At 38.4% G+C, this 21,336-nt stretch overlaps 1 protein-coding gene and 1 non-coding gene across 2 annotated transcripts in view; one reads left to right on the forward strand and one right to left on the reverse strand.

Moving 5' to 3' along the window:
• The window catches only part of LOC149287583 (partitioning defective 3 homolog B-like), a 532,650-nt gene that overhangs the window by 395,763 nt on the left and 115,551 nt on the right, over nt 1-21,336 (forward strand). The window lies entirely within an intron of this gene.
• On the reverse strand, nt 10,661-10,790 carry LOC149287584 (small nucleolar RNA SNORA35). Its single transcript, XR_016277473.1, has one exon. It is a non-coding gene; the product is annotated as a small nucleolar RNA SNORA35 (small nucleolar RNA).

Below are 21,336 nucleotides of genomic sequence, written 5' to 3' on the forward strand. Positions count from 1 at the left end.
ATTGGCAGAGATCTCCGAACTTCTTCAAAGTGAGCCTAAGCTGGTCCTCAAATAGAAGAAGAACCCTAAATATTCTATCACATTTTCCTCATTTGGTATCAGTGCTCCACCTACTTGGAATAAACTATTATTATGTGGGGGCTCAGGAGGCTTATCATTACTACGTACTCATAGGTTTCTTGCTGGTCATAATCCCTTAACGAATGGCTTCTTCCAGCTATCACAGCATTTCTAAATGTCATGGCCATAGATTTGATAACACATGCTTCCTAGTTTGCATCTTACACGGAAAAGCTTGATATTTATTTTATATTATTGCAAAGTTGTAATGCCTGCATAGTCTTTGCAAAATGCCAAATGGCTAAAATAGCTTCAGGGTAGACACCAAATATTGTCTTATATATATATAAAACTAAGGTATATTTCATCTGAGAATAGAACATTTATAGTAACTACAACTGAAAACAATATATATTTTGATAATTTTCAAAAAAGGATACTCCTATTATTTAGAAAACTAGCTTTTAAGTCTCTGGATGGTTGTGACAGCTAATGCCCATGTTTTGAGTTTGATCATTAAATGATATTCGTGTAGAGTCGCCAAAGGAAACTGCATAATTTAAAGCCTACTAGAACAAAACATTAGAAATATCTGTAGATGTCCGTAGCTACACTGTGAACATGACTTGGATTGTATATTACAGGTGGAATGTGGGCTTTGCTGTCACCTGTGTTCAAAGCTGTTCCACTGAGATGTGAGACTTTTAATGGCGATAAAAAGAAATCACCCAACATTTCATATCATGAGAATATTTTATAGAGGAAAGACATTGTAACTGCTATGTGGTCACATTCATCATTAGGGTCCCTTATTGTCTCTAGCTCTGAGTGGCATGTTATAAGATGAACGCGTTTCCACCTCATCCCGTACGATTGAGGCTATGTCCAGAAATGACTAGTAATTTATAACTAACAGAAAACCTTTATGGGCTATTTTATTTCACCGTTCCATGGTTCAAGGCATAGAAGACCAATGTGTGGAATGGTTAATTCACGATAAAGTATTTGAGCAGCTGTGTATTTTTAAACTAAACGATGGATATCACCATAGCTACCGGGGTCACAAGGTACATGTCTGAGACAAATCTTTGAGACACTGTCTCTAGCAGAGACACCATTTGTTTCAATGCTTGCTTGTTGTCTGTGAATAAGGTGTTGTACTGAGGTTTTCTATTAGTTCTATATCTCTGGAAGTTTCCCTGTCCATTTACGTAGAATTCCTTGGAACAAGGTCATCTTCTTGGGACCAGCGAGCCAGATGTTACGCTCATGAATTGTTACCTTCTTAGAATTATATGGCGTCTGCTGTATTACATCATTTGGGGACAACTCTGCAGACCTGGTAAATGTAACAATCTTTTATGCAATTAATAGACCTTATCTCCTTGTTAAAAATATAATGAATTAATGACCCACAATGATGAGTACATTTTGGTGAGAAGTAAGGGCTATCTATGATCAGTGGATTATACCATTCCACAGACAGTTGATATAAAAACCAATGTGATATGCGGTCCTAAACATTGTAACTGCAACCAAGCAAATATCAGGTCCTAAACATTGCAAATGACCACTTCCAAGTAAAGCTAGGTAGAGTAGTAGTAGCAGCAAGCTGCCCCGTGGCTTTGAGGGCATATATAACATCTGAAGCCAGGTTTATGTATAATCCCAGACGAGGAGAGATTTGGGCCTTTTCCAGGAGAGTTATAGATGCACTGGAAGTATTTATGTGACTATTTACAGTTTTATTCAGTAATGGTATGCATGTCATATTGCCTGCTTATTAGTATTTCATTTGCCAATAAGAGAGAATCATATTTAGCCATATTACAAAATGTCTTAATGGTAAGGTATGTATTTTTGTAGATCAAACAAAATCTGCAACAAGGTAGATACTTCTGGTGGAACAAGCCAAATGGCAAGTAAATTATGGCTGAGAGTGATGCAGCTGAAGTTTAATATTGCTTTGATAGATTTAGTATTTCCAAAAGGATACTTGATTTCAGATGTCACTGTAGGAGAGTATTTGGGTTCCAGTTATCATCAGTGAATGTAGTTTATTATAAGGACATGGTATGCATTGCACTGCGTTAATACTAAGGTGTTAGATTTTAGAAAAATGGAGAGATATGTAGATGATTCCTTGGTGGCCTGGACATCTTTTAATGGAGTCGAGTAGAAAAGGACATTTTCTTGCTAAAGGCTGCAGAGGATTGCATTAAACGTGTTAGTAAAAGAATAAGGAAACCACAATGGTAGATGTGGCAAATATATCGAAGGAGAAGAAGGTAGCATTTGGGAACTATAAGCAGACTCACATGAGGAAGATGAGAACAAATAAAACGCTAAGCTTAAATGGCCAGTTTTGTGTCCCTGAAACACATAGTACGCGAGTGCATTAATATGCATTCTTCCCAAATAAAACACTTACATGTCACAAGATTTGCAACCATGATGCAAAATTTTTTTTCCCTCCATGGTCTGATATTTCTTGCCTGTTTAAGCACTGCCAGTGAAATCATTGGGGGGGTATTCCTGTCATTGATTGACAGCTTATGTAGCCAATCAATGACAGGAAAGTGCTCCCATTGACATGGGAAGACTTTGCACATGCGCGCTGGTGTCTAAACAGGACTTGATGGCAGATAAGAACCATTCGACCCATCTAATCTGCCCGTTTTTCCTGAAGGTTGTTGGTTTCGTCATACATTCAGCGTAGGCATATTCCTATCCCATGCATGTTTAAATGTCATCACTGTTCCGTTCACTGTTTTCTATACCTATTTGTCTTCTTGATTTGAAACAGTATTATTATTTGTAGCGTGGGTACACTAAACGAGAGAGAAGGAAGTTACAGGTAAACACGAGCTCCGCAAAAACTAGACTAGCGATGGAAGCTTCTCGAGTTTTAAAAATATTTCCTTGTTCCTTTCTTCAAGGACCTTCAGCTGTACCACCCGTTGGTAACGTTAAATACTTAATGCAGTAAAGTATTGAAATAAGTCGTCATGTTACTGGAGGGCTATACATAAAGTATATCTGATGCAATAAATATGAAGCAAATAAATGAAAACGATATTAAAGCTTCATAAATAAAAAATAGGCTCCCGTAAAATTATAATAATGTGCGAACCAACAATAAAATAAACATCAATAAAGTGCTCAAAGGAGACTCAGGAAGACTCAATAAATACAATGTTTACTGGAAGAAAACTCAAAATGGTGTTAACAGGGTTAATAATCATTTTTACAGCATCTTCTCATGGAATACACGTGGGGAAAAAACACACAGTGAAGAATGCCGTGTTAAAGCATGTCTCCTCATCCTATTGCTGTTTATTTACACATAATTTTTATTGTTAGGGCTGTAGCTCGCTATATTAGATCCATAATGTTCTGAGAACAGAGGAACAGAAGGATTTGGGTCCCAGAGAGGGACTGGCCCTCATAAAGAGGGACACTTAGGATGTATGCACTATAGTACAGTACTGCCACCTGCTGTATCGCATGTCTATATTTAAAATAAACATACAGTATATATATATGTATATTTGACCTATAATTGTGTAAATATTATGGAAAGACTGTAATCAGTGTCTGTGATAGATCCCCTGTGGATATTAATCAAAGCACAAAACAGAAATGACTGGGAAGGAAAAAATTATTCTAGGTAAGACGAAAGACCCATCAGAAATAAAAACGTTTAGACCCATCATCTTGTTTACCTGTAGTTTTTTAACTACAATTCTGATGATGTTAGATCACCCAACAATTATAGGCGTTGTGGTCCAACAACATCTGGAGTCTTCCCCTGGTCTTAGGTCTTATATAGGGCTTTAAACGGATGCTTAACACGAGTCCCATGTATGGAAAGTGTTCCAAATTATTTCAATTGGAGCACTTTCCTGCCAGCCATGCTTGTTTTTTTTTATCTGTCGACATAGATAAAATAGCTGAAATGTTTTGTCTAGAATATATTTTTTCGCGTAAATGTTTATTTGTAAATTCAGGACCACAGTGTTAAGGTGAATTGGTGCCCTATAATGCTATATTTATATAATCTTCATCTTCTAAAATAGGTATACTCCGAAATCTGAATATAAGTAGATTTACATATCATATCTTCCTGGCCCTTTCTCTCTCCAAAAAAATAAATGTATAAAATTAACATATATCTAGATGCTATAAGAAATAGCATTAAATATATGGCTTTCTTATTAATAAACTTAAACCATGTTAAGAAATAATGAGGATGCTGAATCATGGTATATGGCTTTTCTCTTAATACTATCTGAAAGGTGTTCTTACAAGGTTTAACACGGTGCTTGGTATGCTTGCGATGCGTATATTTTGTACTTTTAGGGAGCATGTTTAATTAGGTGTTATATCAAATACACGGAGGCTTGTTAGACAAGATTGGCTTCTGGGGAAAGCAACTTGTTCCACCATAAAGCAAACAGTCTGAGGGCTAATGTTCCTTGAAATGTACTAAGCCGCTTCACTTAGAAGCACATTGAAGTTCACAGCCACTTGAGAGCTTGTTGAATGAATCAATGTGTTAACTCGTTCGCAGAGCATCAGTTTTCATATTCTTACATCCGCCACAGAACCTGGTGACTTTGCATAGGACATAAATAGTACTTTAAGATTTAAGAAGAAAAAAAAAATAGGGGGCAGTGCCAATACAAGCAATGGATATTATACATAAATTAACAAATGCCAAAAAAGTATATCTGATTCAATTATATATGTGTCATGTTCCTGAGTATGGTTGGTGTAGCTATGACCATAGAATGAAAGTCACACAAGCACCTTGAGACTCCTCTCCTACAGACAGTGTAACCCAAGCCAACATTTTGCTACATGAACTTGGTCTTTCCCCATCTGATTGTTTCTTGTCTTGATTGCTTTGTCCAAAAAATGTCTCCACTTTTTTATTTAAACTCTGTGAAGGATCTGAGAGGTATTTTTCTTTACATGGTGCTTTTAATGGTCATCTGTGAGCAGTGCATGCTACTTTTCCCTTTTTTTTTCAAACCTTCTATGCCTAGTAAATTTCAGTTTTAAAGGCCCTCAATGACCATGCTTTTGACATTTAGGATCAATGCTTTTTTGGAACTGTATATCATTCCTACATAAAGATTATTTTTGCTGTAAAGATGTTTTTTTGTGTGTTTACTTACTGAGATCTGTGACCGGTATTTTTCCATTTATTATAGGATGTGCCAAGACATCTTCATTCTACTTTCTATGATTTAGACCACTCGTATTAAAAATCAGATTCCTGTTAGAGGTTTTGCAGGTATACATGTTAAAAAAAAGACCCAATCCCACCATGTCACTGACTGATTGTCATTTTTAATTCCCATCCTCTCCGAGTTCAACATCTGCTAACAGGAAGACAGGATTTTATTACACTTTGGCCAGGCACTGGAAGGGGTGAAGAGAAACACTCAATTTAATGCAAATTTATACCATTACACTGGCAAACATTTCCATTCCAGTCAGTCAGACTCGAAACACAATATAAAATTCCAAACTGACAAATCTATCGGAGAATGTCATTTGTTTACCATGTGCCGACGCAAACTATGAAAGCTTATTAATCCCCCTGCCATTTTTTATTTCATGCCTGACAAAGATGGAAACCGCAACTGTAAAATTATGTTCTTGGAATGGATATTCTAGTTATCTGTTATTTTGTTTACTCTGCCATTTGTCTCTCTCCGGCGTATGTACATTTTTCTTCGTTTGCTATGCCGAAGGAAACGTCTTCATAAATCCAGCGACGTTTCAATTTGAGAAATAAATGCTGTTATTACGTGTATGCCAGTAATCTCTGTCTAACATCTCTTTGGCAAAAGAAAAAAAAAAAAGCTGATCTGTTTTCCTAAGAAAAGGGTGCTACCTCTGTTTCTTTAATATCCATACATCTCACATTGTGATGGATAGATAAAAAAAAAGCTGTGAACAGGCAGCTGATGTTTTTATGTTATAGCAATCACTCACAAGTCTGGCGTGAAACAGCACAGAATGTTTATCCTCTTTAAGTTGAAGGAACGTAATCTCCCCTGTATACTAAAGGCATACTTAAAATATCCCTGCCCATCTTTGTCACTCACATCGCTTTAAGAAAACTCAGAAAATGTTTCTGTATGTGCTGTAGGATTTGTGAACATAAACATCCAGGGCCGGCCCAAGGCAAAATGCCGCCTGGAGCGAATTTTAAAATGCCCCCCCCCCTTATCTACCCTTCCTCTCCCTCCGTCCCTGCCGCCCCCCCATTATCTACCCTTCCCCCCCCCTTGTATTTACCTTGCTTTCAGCAGTCCTGCGGCAAGTCTCCCTGTTCGGCACTCAGCATTACAAGCCGGCACCGAGACTGAACAGGGAGACTCGCCGCAGAGGGGAGAGAGAGAGGGGCGCCGAGCGGGTACTGACAGCTTGGTAAGCGAAAACCACTCGGCGCCCCTTTCTCTCTCTTTCGCTTTAAAAAAAAAAAAAAAAAAAAAAAGGGCTTGGGGTGGCAAATTGCTGGCTGGAGCGATTGCCCCACTTGGCTCCATTGTCGGGCCGGCCCTGTAAACATCTAATGCTGATTCTTGAACTCGTCTCTGCACCAACCAGGGGCTAAATCAATGCTTCTGATTGGGTGCCCCTAGCTTTGGCATGGTGTCCAATGCCGATACGATATCCAGAGGATGCCAAAACTAGGCGACTGCCACCAGCCCTTGTCTGCACATGGTTCCTGCTATACCTTGAATGAGATGATTATAACGTTAGGTCACTCCAGTAAATGCCACCCCACCATTTTTAAGAAATTCGATTTACAATTCTACATTCTAGGTGCTGGCCTATAATTGTTGATTCTGCAACCACAATTTATACCATATATATTAGTAATGCTCTGCTTTTTATAAGACATAAAACTGTTCATATTTGTCTTGCGATTGATATTGTCTCATGGTCAAAATTCCCCCCCATTTTTTACACCTATTTATATCCAGAATTCCAGCAAATCTTAAAGCACCTATTATCAGCGATGCCTATGGATGACTTTGAAAGCAATCTCTCAAACTCTTGTGGGTAACCCACCATATAAAACAAGGGGGGGTAAATATTTCTTGTCATTTTGTGATAGCTAATTTGCTGTTTGTGATAAAATACAAGCCAAAAACATAAAAATCATGTAAAATAAGGGAATTTTAATGAGTATTTCAAGTAAGATCTAGCAGTAATTCGCAACAGCTCTCATTAACAAAGCATACTTAATTATCTTACCGTCATTATAATCAAATTTGACAGTTTATCTTCATAGAACGATATTCAATCATTCAAGCGGATGAGTGGAAATAAACTTGCAAGCAGCCATGACCACTTACGCTATTAGCCTTTAGTCACTGAGATACGATTATAGATAATTATTTACTGCCGTTGCAAAAGCAGGCAATACATGACAACTTTCCTTTAGTATTGTGACCGTGTAAACATTAGTACACTGTAGACTTAGATTTGAAGAAGTGACTTATAAAATCTTAAAAACTTTTTGTCAATCACTAAAAGGTGTAATAGGCTTCTTGGACTAATTCTTCCAGGGCTAATACAGCAATATTGTTTTGGGGTATAAGGCAGTGATACAACAATAATTTTATTCTGGCTAAAACCAGATAGTGGTACAGCTTATTATTTGTTGAGGATTACTAGACCGAGTATTATCTGAGGGGGTTCAAAAGAGAATTTGTCTCAAATTACTGTATTTGCTCGAAAAATAACCCTTGTCTTATATTTGAGGTTGTCTTATAATCAGACCTCAAACAGAGGTCTGACTACAAGACTAAGATCCAGATCCCCCGCAGCGCTGCAGGGGACCTGTATCCTCCTCTCTGGCAGCCGGTGAACATTTGTGGGATGCGCACAGACAACCTCCGCTGCTGCCGGCACTTCCGCCGGGGCTTCTATGACAGAGCACCGCTGTGACATGACCTTCTGGTGCTCATAGGTGGTCATAGAAGCCCCGGCGGAAGTACTGGCCTGCAGCAGCAGCAGAGGTTGTCTGCACGCATCGGGCAGACCTCCACCCACCAGCTGCCCCCATTAGACACCAAGGAATCTGAAGCACGGGGACAAGTCTAGGGATGCACTGGTAAGTCGGGAGAGGGTAAGAGTGGCATATGGGGGTATAAGGGCATTCGGGAGGCAGAGTGGCATATAGGGGTGTATAAGGGCTTTCGGGAGGCAGAGTGGCATATAGGGGTGTATAAGGCATATCTGGGGGGGCAGAGTGGCATATAGGGGGTATAAGGCATATCTGGGGCAGAGTGGCATATCAGGGGCAGAGTGGCATATAGGGGAATAAAGGCATTTGGGGGGGGCAGAGTGGCATATAAGGGGGTATAAGGCATATCTGGGAGGCAGAGTGGCATATAGGGGTATAAGGCATTTCTAGGGGCAGTGGGAAGTAAGGGAGTATAAGGCATATCTGGGGTCAGATGTGCGTAACTGGGGGCAGGTTGGCAAATAAAAGAAAATAAAAACAAAAAATTTATTTTTCTCAATCAGTTTTTATTAAATCTGAAAAAATAGTTTACATGTGAATTAATATTTACTAGTAAAAAAAATTCTATAGGGTAGTCTTATATTTAGGCTTTTTCTTTTTTTCCTAAATTTATATTCAAATTTTGGGGGTTGTCTTATAATCAATGTCGTCTTATAATCGAGCAAATACGGTAATTGACATAAGAATGTTTTATATCTATATCATCTGTACCAGCTAATTAGCTTTTTGCTTAACCCAAGTTTTTTTGGTTCTTTTTTTAACTGGTAATGCAAAAAAAGACCACTTCCTACATTGTTCCACATAGCTCACTCATCATATGTCCTAAATCAAATACTAATGAACAAGTTCCAAAGAATAACATAGTCAGGAAGATGGCTTATTTATCTTACAAAAGAAAACTACTAAAGTTTGGTACACCAACCTCATAATGTAAATATTCCAGATGTAATAAAGCCCTGTAAAAATATGTGGCTTGAATATAAGCTGTTATTTTTTATTATTTTTAGAATTGTAAACATATTTTATAACTGAAAATGCACAATAGCCAAGTCATAAAGTACTATGTCTTGAGAGTTCAGTTGTTTAATATGCTTTTACTAATATCTAATGCCACAGCCAGTGGTTCTGTTAATCATTGATGTAGTCTTTTAGATGAGTTTTCAACTTTCTGAAATCATATGACCATTTTGCCAGCTCTTGCTTGATGACTCTGGAAAAAGATATCTAGAACTATGTGTGAAAATACAGCATGCAGGTTTATCAGTCTGGAATGTTGGGTCTTCTAGAGCCAGCCTGAGCCCTCATACTGTGACTGATGGGGAAGTCACACATTTCAAACTGGATTTGCTCTATGAACCAGAAAACAAGCTAAGATAGAATATCAAAAGCGATTTTGTTCAAAAATAAAATACAAATCCCATAGTTTTACCTACTAAACATTTATCTTTTCTTTTTTTTTTTTAACCTTGACTTTCAGTGAGATGTTCCATCCAAAGCATGACACGCCATGTCTGCCTCTACTCTGGATCATTGTTCACATCAAATAACAAGGCTACTCAGACAGCTGGCTTGTGTCAGCCTCATGCCCTGGTTATTTTGTACAGTACCACTCCCTGACACATTTTATCTCAGTCAAATAACCACCTCAATGGCGGTATAGCCTTTAGAGGTTTTACTTGAAAATATAAAACTACAGCACTGGATATGTCTAAAGTAAATTCAAGCTTGTGTGTATACATTTAATATCCCTTTGGTTCCTTTAACCCCTTCGTGACAAAGGCTGATTCTATTTTTTGTACCCTTCGTGACAATGGCTGTTTTATCGTTTCTGCGGTGTTTGTGTTTAGCTGTAATTTTCTCTTAACCCATTTACTAAACCCACACAAGTTATATATTGTTTTTTTCAGGACAAGAAGGGCTTTCTTCAGACACCATAATTTTTTTCATATGATGTAATTTCCTATAATAAAAATAATAAAATATGACGAAAAATTGAAAACCCCCCCCCACATTTTCTCACTTTTATTTGAAAAATCTTTTATTCATCAAAAAAAACTACTGAAAAAACCTGCTAAATAGATTCTACTATTTGTCCTGAGTTTAGAAATACCCAATGTTTTTATGTTTTTTCTCTGAATCTGGTAATTCTGTCTCCATGTGGTATTTGGGGTATCTTTGAAGCCAGCAAATTTAAATTTACCCCACCAAACCATATATTTTTGAAAACTAGACACCCCAGGGTATTTTAGATGCTGATAGTTTAACCCTTTCCATGCACTAATCCTACCACCAACCCTTGTCAAAGTTGGGGATAGTAATTGTTTTTGGTGTTTTTTCACACACTTTGTACTTCAGGTGTGAAATTACAGCTCCTGCTATATGTTGCTGTCACACAACACCCCGATATGTGTTCAGCAACATCTCCTGAGTACATTGATACCCCACATGCATGGGTTTGTCAGATTGGGGGCAAAAGGGCCACATTTGGAACATGAGCAATTCAGTTTTTCAACTAGGAAGTTTTACATCTGGGTAAAGAAAAATGCTTGTACCCAACTATCAGTAGGGACAGGTTACAAGAAAGCCTGGCCTATCTCCAAGAAAGGATTTGATCTAGCACCTTAAGCGGTCCCTCATGCCACGGAATGGACACAGGGTTCACTTGACAGTGCAAATAAAAACGCTTAAAAAATGGTGGAGCAAAAAAAAGCTAAAAAACAGTAAATGTAACAAAAAATTTAAAAAAAAAATACAAAAATGGAGCAGGAACAAAAAAATAATTAAAAATGGGAAACTGTGTGATACAACTTGAAGCAGTTACCGACACAGAGTGCAGGTTTTCCAGGGCAATCTGGACAGTAAAATGTGGTGTCCTTTCTTTGCCCCCTGCTGTAGCATACCCTGCATCTCTTTTGGGGATTCTGCTTCTTTGCTGTAGGGGGGATTTTAAAAATAAAATGTGACCCCAGCTCTGCCACGGACAGAAACCTCCACAGTTCTCTCATCGTGGATGGTGCTCAGCATGCACACCTCTTTTCTGTCCCTGAACTTCAATGCCAAAAGCTCCTCTTGGCGTAGAGCTGAGGTCTCCCCCTTTCCTAGCCGGGTTCGTGCCAGGTGTTGTGGGAAACCCAAGCGGGTCTTTTTTATAGTACCGCAAGCTACTGTATCGAAACAATACAGCAGCTTGAACAAAGGGACGCTTGTATAGAAGTTATCTGCATACAAGTGGTAGCCTTTGTTCATAAGGGGGAATATTAGGTCCCAAACAATCTTGGCACTGGTGCCCAGATGTTCTGGGCAACCTGGAGGGTCAAGGTAGCTATCCTTACCCTCGTATACCCAGAAAGCATGAGTATACCCTGTCTCGCTCTCGCAGAGCTTATACACCTTCACTCCATACCTAGAGCGCTTGGAAGGAATATACTGCTTGAATCCCAACCTTCCTTTATATTTCATCAGGGATTCATCCACCCAGATATTCTTTCCAGGTATATAAACCTCTGGAAACCTGGCAGCGAGATGGGTAATTAGGGGGCGGATTTTGTAGAGCCTATCAAACTGGGGGTGCTCCTTAGGGGGGCACAGGCTGTTGTCATTAAAATGCATGAAATGAAGAATCATTTCATACCTTTGCCTAGTTATAGATGGGGCTGGTGCTCCAGTAGGAGCGGATGGAGGGCTTTTTTATAATGCCCATTAACATTGTGAGTGCCCAGAATTTAAGAAATTCTGGCACGTCAATGGGAGTCCATGGCTGTTTTGCCCAAAAAGAATTAGGGCTAGCAGCACGGTGCTGCTGGGCATAAAGGTTAGTTTGTGCGACAATGTCTCCCAAGACATCATCTCCCAAAAAAACCTGCACAAATTGCAGTGGAGTGAATCCTGTAACATCAATATTGATGCCAGGAATTCCAGAAAAAGGAGGGATAGCTGGCTTGTACCTATTAGGCGCTACCCATGCCTCTGGTGCACTGCCACGACTATGTGTGGCAGGCGTCCTAACAGCCACAGATACATCACTAGATGTATCTGTGAACTGACCAACGTCAAAATCTGACGCTGTATCAGTGGCCTCAGAATCTGTGGCCAAAAAAGGCATACGCCTCCTCAGCCGTATACCGCTGCATGGTTACAATTGCAGCAAAAATAGTGGGGAAGGAAAGGGTTAATGGCTCTAATAAAAATAAAAAAAAACCTAAAAAAAGTAAAAACAAATGTAAAAAAAAAAAAAAGAACCCCAAAAACAATTGCCACTATGCAAGATCACTGTTTATGCAGTGATCAATGGCAATGAAGGGGTTAATATTGAATGGGTGGCTCTTATAAGAGATCAATATATATATATATATATTTTATTGAGAATACCTGAAATACCAGAAAACACAACGATCTGTCTCTCTCCCTCACTAGAAGCAAGTGAAGGAGGGAGGCAGATCCAATACTGGTCAAAGGCAATGTTTAGAAAACATTGCCTTTCATTTATCAAATCATGATCACTCTTATGAGTGATCTGACCACTAGGGGTGTTATTCACTGGATGTCCATGACCACCCCCCCCCCGATGATGACAGCAGGCTCTGCCCCCAGGCTTGATGGGCGGCGCCATCTTGAAACACCGCGTGTGTTTTGAAGACGCCGGTACCGGGAAGGTAAATTAAGCATTTAGGAAGCGATCGCGAGTCGCTTCCTTTGCTAAACAGGTGTTGCAAAGATGCCTTGCTACTGAGGCATCTTAGCAACACCAGCTAAGCAAAGAAAGCGACTCGCGATCGCTTCCTAAACCCGTTTTTCCGCGGTGGGCGCCGCTTTTTTATTCGCCCCTAGGAGCGATCGTGGGGGGGCCAGAATGTTTTTTTTGGTGTTGCTCAATGCCTCGATGTCGAGGCATTAGAGCAACACCGTTTGAGTGAAAAAATCGATTTTTTCACCCGTTTAAAGACATGCCGGTCCTGGCACGTCAATTGTCGTAAACGACATGTTTTTCGGTGACGTGCCCAGTCCGGCAATTGTCATCAAGTGGTTAAAGATGATAATATAATACTACATATATACACTAAATGGACAAAAGTATTGGGACACACCTGTTAATGTTTGAACCAGACCCTTTGCCACAGGTGTATAAAATCAAGCACCTAGCCATGCAGTCTGCATTTACAAACATTTGTGAAAAAAAATGGGTCATTTTGAAGACCTCTGTGAATTCAAGTGTGGTACTTTGATAGGATGCCACCTTTGCATTAAGTCAGTTTGTGAAATTTCATCCCTGCTAGATATTCCACGGTCGACTGTAAGTGGTATTATTGGAAAGGAGAAGCGTTTAGGAACAGCAGCAAGTGGAAGATAATGTAAGGTCACAGAGCGGGTTCACTGAGTGCTGAACGCATGGTGCGTAAAAGTCAGCAACGCTCTGCTGATTCCATAGCTGAAGAATTCCAAACTTCCACCGGCATTAATATCAGCACAAAAACTTTGCGGCAGGAGCTTCATGGAATGGGTTTCCATGGCCAAGCAGCTACAAATAAACCTCACATCACAGTACAAAGCATCTGATCAAGTAGCGTAAAGCACGCCACCACTGGACTTGTGTGAAAATGTGTTCTGTGGAATGACGAATCACGCTTCACTGTTTGGCAATCTGATGGGCTTTGTCGGATGCCAGGAGAACGTTGCCTGACTGCATTGTTCCAACTGTAACATTTGGTGGAGGAGGGATAATGGTATGGGGCTGTTTTTCAGGGGTTTGGGCCACTTACTACCAAGACATTTTGGACAATGCTATATTTCCAACTTTGTGGGAACGGTTTGGGGAAGGCCCTTTTTCTCTTCCAGCACGACTGTGCTCCAGTGCACGAAGCAAGGTCCATAAAGACATGGCTGGATGACTTTGGTGTAGAAGAACTTGACTGGCCCTTTGGGATGAACTGGAACGGAGATTGCGAGCCAGGCCTTCTTGTCCAACATAAATGTCTAAACTCACAAATGCTCTACTGGATGAATGGGCCTTTCCAGAAGAGTAGAAACTGTTGTACCTGCAAAGGGGGATATATAACAACAAAGGGGGACTATATATTAATGTCTATTTATTTAGAATGCAATGTCATAAAAGTCCCTTGTTGGTGTAATTGTCAGGTGTCGAAATACTTTTGTGCATATAGTGTGGCTATATTCCTTTAAAGATGATTAGATCTAGATAAACATCAACAACTTGGCCATAACTTGGGCACATTGGGCCTCTTATGGTGTTTTTAAAAAGGCCAGCAATATATAATGGAACCTGTATTTGTGCTTCTACAGTTCAGATATTTTTTATATGTATGTTGAATAGACTGTCTTTGCTTACGCTTGTGAAATGTTATTAAAATGAAACAGAAAGATTGATTGCACAGCCCTTTAATGGCTTTCTTTGTGCATTTGACTTTCAGTGTAATCATCAGTGATGTGTACAGGTATTTAGAAGAGGGTACTCTTGGATATATTGCAGACATGGACAGATGAATGTGGTCGATGACTATTTTTCATTTACCTCTTATTACTAGAGATTAGGCTCAGCAACTACATGTTTGAGAAGACATTACCCTAGGTGATGGATCATTGACTCAGATTCCCATTTCTAGTGATGCTGCACATATACATTTATAGAAAGACAGTGAAGGTTTGAATATTATTTCTGTTTTAGAAAGAGAGGCCCCCCAATCCCAATATACCCTTTTATGTTTTCCAGTTGTAAAAACAAGTTGTATGATTCCTTTATAATTACATTTGCCTTTATGGGCTTCTAGCTATTTGTTTTTATATATATATATATATATATATATATATATATATATAGTAGAGTAATTAATACAGAACATTATGTAAGCTTCTGGGCTGACCATGACACACACAGAGGACTATTTTATTTCTTATGATGCAGGTTATACACAAGTGAGAAACCTATAAAACCTGGGTTATCCAGGGAGAGCTGTCCTGAAAGTTGTGCTTTAGTTCCTTGACTTCTTTATACATTAAAAAGGTTCAACCCAGTGAGCTTTTGTTGCATGAAGAGCTTGGCTGCCCTGAATAATGTATTATTAAATCAGCCAGATTTCTTCAAAGTCTCCTTACACATTGAATTATGCATTATACAGGCCTTTCAGTCCATCTTGCTGGAGAAACTTGCTGGTGTTGGCCCTTCATAAAGAACAGCAAAGCATATATCTGTTAACCCTATAGTTCTATATAATTTTTATTTATTTTAAGATTTCCAATTGATTTAGTTCCTTTTTTAGAACCTCTACCTAATCCTGAACCTAACTCTATCTAACTATTTCCCCACTAACTAACCCCCACCACCCAAACCACGCAATATACATAAAAGAAAGTTGACATAAAAAAAAAAATCTTACCTTTTCTTGCAGTTTTCTGTCTCTCTGCTCACGATCGTAGTGAGGAGGAGACAGGCAGAGACAAAAACAGTACTTACAAGCATTGCCTTTGTCATTTAACTGTATCCGTGCATGTGATTGGCTGAATAAGTGATCACATACACAGAAGTGCAGTAGATCTGTGAAAGAGTGATCAGCAATGGAGACTCTGTGATTACAGCAACGTGGGACCCTTTTTAACCCTTGACGTACTAGGTATGTCATTGGTCCCCTATGGACATATTTTCATGACGTACCTGGTACCTCATTGGTTGCAAAGAGGTTAATATTTAGTTATATGGCTGCATTATATAGAAATATTAGGAATTGTAACAGCCCTTCATTACCTGCTGTATTGGGCTCTCAATACCAGTTATGCTTTAAACAGTACATTTTACCAAGTAAAAACCACCCAACAAGTATCATACAGTATATTTATCTAAATACAATTATATAATATGAATTATCTTTTACCAAAATGTTTGCATTTAGGAGTGCTTCACAATTTGTAAAACACAGTAATTTATTTTGCTTTTCTTTATTTACAAGCAACACAACCGACCAGCTTGTGTTTAGGATAGTCTGGCAGATATTAAGCTGTATAGTCTTGTTTTATAATGACGATCTACAGTATATGATGTTCGTTTTGAATATGGCCATAGAAATAATAAATGAGATGAATATTAGCAAATGCTATTAAAGTGATGTATGATTCCTCCTGAATGATGAATGAAATGAAATAAATTACCATATGTGTGAGTCTAATTATAAGCACATCAATTTATAGGTTGGGAGAGAGAAAACACTTACATAAAAAACACTTACGTTTCTGAGCTGGGCGTTGAAGCCCGCAGCACAACTAATGTTGCCGTCATTATTTGAATGATGTGTCCCGACTACAATTCCTCCTGAGCAAGTAATGTGTTCATCCCGGTTATCTGCTGCCGGGTGCAATAAACATACATTCAGTTCTGTAGTTAGAACCCACTAGACAGAAAGATGGAAAGTCTAATCAAAAGAATTCATTAGTTTGAGGGGCAGGAAATTGTACGCTGTCTCAGCAACCTTGCTGTGATCAGAAACCTAAAATAAAAGGGATTCTTTTGGCTGGTACTCCATGTCTTCCAAACCTTCAGTTCTGCTTTGCAGTCTGCAATGATTTGCTGGGTGGCTGGTGTGGCACGCTCTATACCTGGTGTAGCACATTTAGGTCATCATGAACAAAAGTCATAACTTGGAATTTTATTTTTTACCAAAACATATATATCTGTCCACAAAAAGCTACCACCCGTCCTTGTCCTTCGCTTCCCATTCCAATTGCTTCATTCATTGCTTTCTCCTCTCCTCGTCCACTTAATCCTTCTTTTGACCACCAGTCTCATAATTACCAAGTTCAAAAAGCTACTTGTCTTCTGAACGTGCAGCAGCTCTAGAACTGTAGCCGACCACTACTTCAGGTCTCGACAATTCGCTCCAGTAGTGTCAGTCACTGGCAGGAAAGAGCTCTGATTGAATTCAGTGGAATTTCTTTGTGTGCATGTGAACAGGTGGTCTCCTTAGCACCCCTTGAAATCGCAAGCAACCGGCGCTGGCTTACTGATTCTAGTAGAACCCTATATGAATGCCAAATTGGTATAATATAAGGTTACACAGAGTGATCGTATGCATTAGAGTGCGTAAGATGACTGCTTGTTCTTATATTATAATTATTTTGATGCCATTCCACTAATTATTAATAATCAGTGTATTGTTAACCTGCTGATTTCAACTCCTCCAAGCCTTAAACACTAATAATTGTGCCTTAAATAATTGCTTGCAGAAAAAAAAACAATAGAATACACAGTTTGATGTCCAATATTAATAGTTAATTAAGAAAAAATCTTGACCAGATATGATGGACAGATCTCTTTTTCATGCAAACTAATCTTCTCATGGGAATTTCCTGTACCTGAAATGGATATGATTTATGTTGAAATGTTAATACGGTAGATAATGTTATTCTAATTCAAATGCAAATGCATTTACTGGCCTAATGTTTTTCAATGGAATTGCGGAATAGAAAATTAATAGAATAGTTAAAGCTTATAATTATAATTGAAGTCTTCAAATATGCACTGAGTTTGATAAATACCACACATTTTGTTTCTAATTTGAATATTTCTGTCACATCCTGTGTGCTATGTAAGTATATTTTCAGTGGCGACCTCTCTTCTATCCCAGGAATTACTTTATGCCGTTCAACTTAGTCACACTTCCAAACAATCTGTTCAAAAATAACATAGCACTTTTGATATTAATTGCAATTAATATCAAAATATTGTTAAAGGGGAAGGTTTGTGGTTTCAATGTTTAAGTGCACCTGTCACCTGTGTAATGTTACCATGGAAACAGCCAATAACTTACTAAGAAACTAATTATATATATGGTATATATATATATATATATATATATATATATAACACATGCAAGGTGACCTCTTTCCCCTTTTTCATCCTACACACATCTCATAATGATTGTAGATTTGTAGAGTCACAGACATGATTATTATCACACATCGTTGCACAGTGCTATGTAACAGGAATACACAACAGTAACGAGACGGGCTTCAGAATGGAAACCTGCACGTAAAGAGATTATGTGTCATTCCAGTTTCCAAGCATATCATTTGAGCTCCAAGGGTTAAATCCCTTAGGACTACGCTATGATGAAAAGGAGTAGTAGACATGGTTTAGCTTATAAAACTCTAGTTTCTACCTCCTGTATTTCAACATTCTATATACTAAAATGGAGTAGTGGACTTGTTTTAACAGATAAAAACCATTTTAGCTTCTACTTACTACTTTACAAAGTTCTAAATATTAACATGAAGTAGTGGACTTAGTGTAGCCGGTAAAACACATTGTAGCTTCTGCGTTCTGCATTGCAAGGTTATATGCTCTAGCGTTTGCACGAGACATTTAATTATGCTTTTCATCACTACTGATCATAATCCTTGTTTCTTTTTTTGTTCCTCATTACATATTTCATTTCCAAGAATTAAAAGAAATCTAGCAATATAAATCTAATCATAATGTGAGCACACAAAAACTAATCAAATAATAACATTTTAATTACATAAACATTCAATAAAATGATACTGGGCTTGTTGGTTGATGTTGCAGAGTCTTGTGGGGGTACACATGCTAGTTTAGTTGATGGAAAGATGAACTTTTAGTAGTATTGAGGATGGGGTATTACTATATCTCCAAACATGAAATGGCCAAAAGTTGATAAATACGAGGTGTGTCAATAGAGTTAGGCTTTCGGAATGTATAATTTGAGTGTATCTTCTGATCTTTTTATACATGTTGTTATAACTTTTAGAACTCTGTGATACTCAAACTCAGTAAATATTCTGTGTTCCTACAAGAAAGAGTTACAGAGTGATGTGGGTCTCAAAAAGGGTCTGTCCCTCTTAAAATACTAATAATAATCATGCAGATAAAGAAACGCTGTCTTCTCCCATACAGTATAAATATAATTTTTATAATGTATATATATTTAATATTTAAGCAAAATAAATTTTGGGTTAAGTGCATGAAAGTACCAAATCTAAGAAAACTGACAGGTCTGCTTTAATGAATTCACAATACAAGCTTTTCTGTATTCTGTGCAAAATATTTTGACATCCCCTTTTTATAAATAGTCTTTTATGGATCCGCACTCTCTTAAGCAATACATTTATGAACTAATCTTCATTATCTATAGACCAGTTTATGGTTTCAAAGGGTTTTACTGGGACAAGTTTTTTTCTACTGAAAAAATAAATAAATAGCATTGTACAACCATATTACACTTTCCTCTTAGACTGACACTTTGACAGGAAATCTATTTTTTTTAGCAAAAATACTGAATCGTCTGATTGATTTTAATTAATAAATGGATAAAGAAATGTCAAGACTGATTGTAGCTACAGGGATTGCTTATCTGACAGGGTACTTCACGGGTTTCTCATGGTCATCAATAACTCCCATTCATTTGCCTTTATGAAAAAATAGTTCCTAATAATATTCTGTGATCGACAGAGTCTATTAGTGGTCATAATAAACACTGTGATCTGTAAACAGATTGATGCTGTTGGAAAGGCAAAGGGTGGTCATACAAAAACTTGATTAGATATACATGTTTTTTCTTTTTTCACTCACTTTTCATTTTGTTAAATGCTGAAAAATAAACTATTAACCCGTCTATTTTTTAAAGCATTTATAGGTAGATAGCAGTCAACTTTTCAGCCAAGACTTGCAGCCTTTATCTAGTTATGTGTCTTATATACATTGCATTATGTTGTATAATGCGTGGATACGGTATTAGTGAAATGACTAAGCGCCCCGATTAGCCTTCAGTGAATTGAACCTATAAATCTAGACTACATTTGGACCTAAGCCTTAGGCTTAAAAGTCTTATTTGTCCCGTGGTAAAACAACGTAGCCATCCTAGTTCTCGAAACATAAGTTGATGGATCACTTTTTTTTCTGAAATAGTTAAAGTTCTGATATGTAAATGTTGGTCGTGCTTCTGGCTGTGAAATGCGTTGGAGAGTTACCCTAGCACCAGTATGAAGAATGCAAATGACAAATGTTAATTTATACCGACAGTTAGCAGCTGATCAGTACATCACACCCTAAAATAAATGAACTTTCCACACAGTAAAAACAAGTTGCATCTTAAAATAAATTAGCTGCTGACACATTTCAAATTAGAAAAAGATACAATGCTGGGAGTTGCAACCCAAGGGCAGGTTTACTGGGCCATGATTAATAAGGAAACATAAGATAATTGCGTGACACTTGAATAACTTAATGTGCAATGTATCCTTGTAAACATATTATGGTGTATTAAAAATGTATGATACGATGTTATACAGTGCAATGCTTGTTGTGTCCTCAAAATGGATCCATCATATTTCCCAGATCCTATATTTTATAGATCTATACACAATATAAATCATGTAATGTTATTTGCAGATTAAAATAAACATTATCTATACTGTATGTATGTGTGTATATATATATATATATATATATATATACATATATATATATATCACAACATCACATATCTTTTCTATGTACCACGTACCAGGCATTTTCATTTCCTGTCCATATGACATGTATGTTTGTCTCCATTGTTATTTATTCCCTTTTTTTCTGCCTTGGAAGCAAATTGGTTATTGGTCTACCAATAGTCATGTACATATTACAAAGGGTTTGTCACGCGCGCCGCCGTCCCTACCTCTGACGCCAGGGCTGCCACGCCTGGTCCCGACTACTCCGCGGCGGTCCCCGCCGGGCGCACACGGCGGTGTCGCGGTCCCACCTCCTCCTCTTCGGCTAGGGTCGCGTCTGCTGTCCGTGGACGCGCCGGCCGAAGGGGACGCGGGTAGGACGCGGCGTAGGTCCGCATCTGGCGTACCGCAGTGTACGCAATCTACGCAGCGTACGCAAAATACGCAGCGTACGCAGCCTGTGCAGCGTACGCGGCGTACGCAACGTGCGTAGAATACGCTGCACAGCTGTTTGTAATCACTCACCTATTTAAACACCACTTTTCTCTCCTGTAGTCACCCGTTCAAAGTTTTATGCTTTCTGGGTGTGCTGATTACTCTATATTATCTCGATTTCCTTGTGTACCGACCATTGCCTGTTTTTTGACTACGATTCCTGCTGCCTGCCCACGACCTCGGACCTGTTTAACCGTTTTGCTCCTATCCTGCCTGCCTCGACCTCGGATACGTTTGACACCGCTGCCTGCCTTTGCCCTTTTGATTACGGACTG

Source organism: Sceloporus occidentalis, unplaced genomic scaffold, assembly GCF_023333645.1.
Source record: "Sceloporus occidentalis isolate IW3139 unplaced genomic scaffold, rSceOcc1.0.p SCAF_59, whole genome shotgun sequence".
NCBI classification, from domain to species: domain Eukaryota; kingdom Metazoa; phylum Chordata; class Lepidosauria; order Squamata; family Phrynosomatidae; genus Sceloporus; species Sceloporus occidentalis.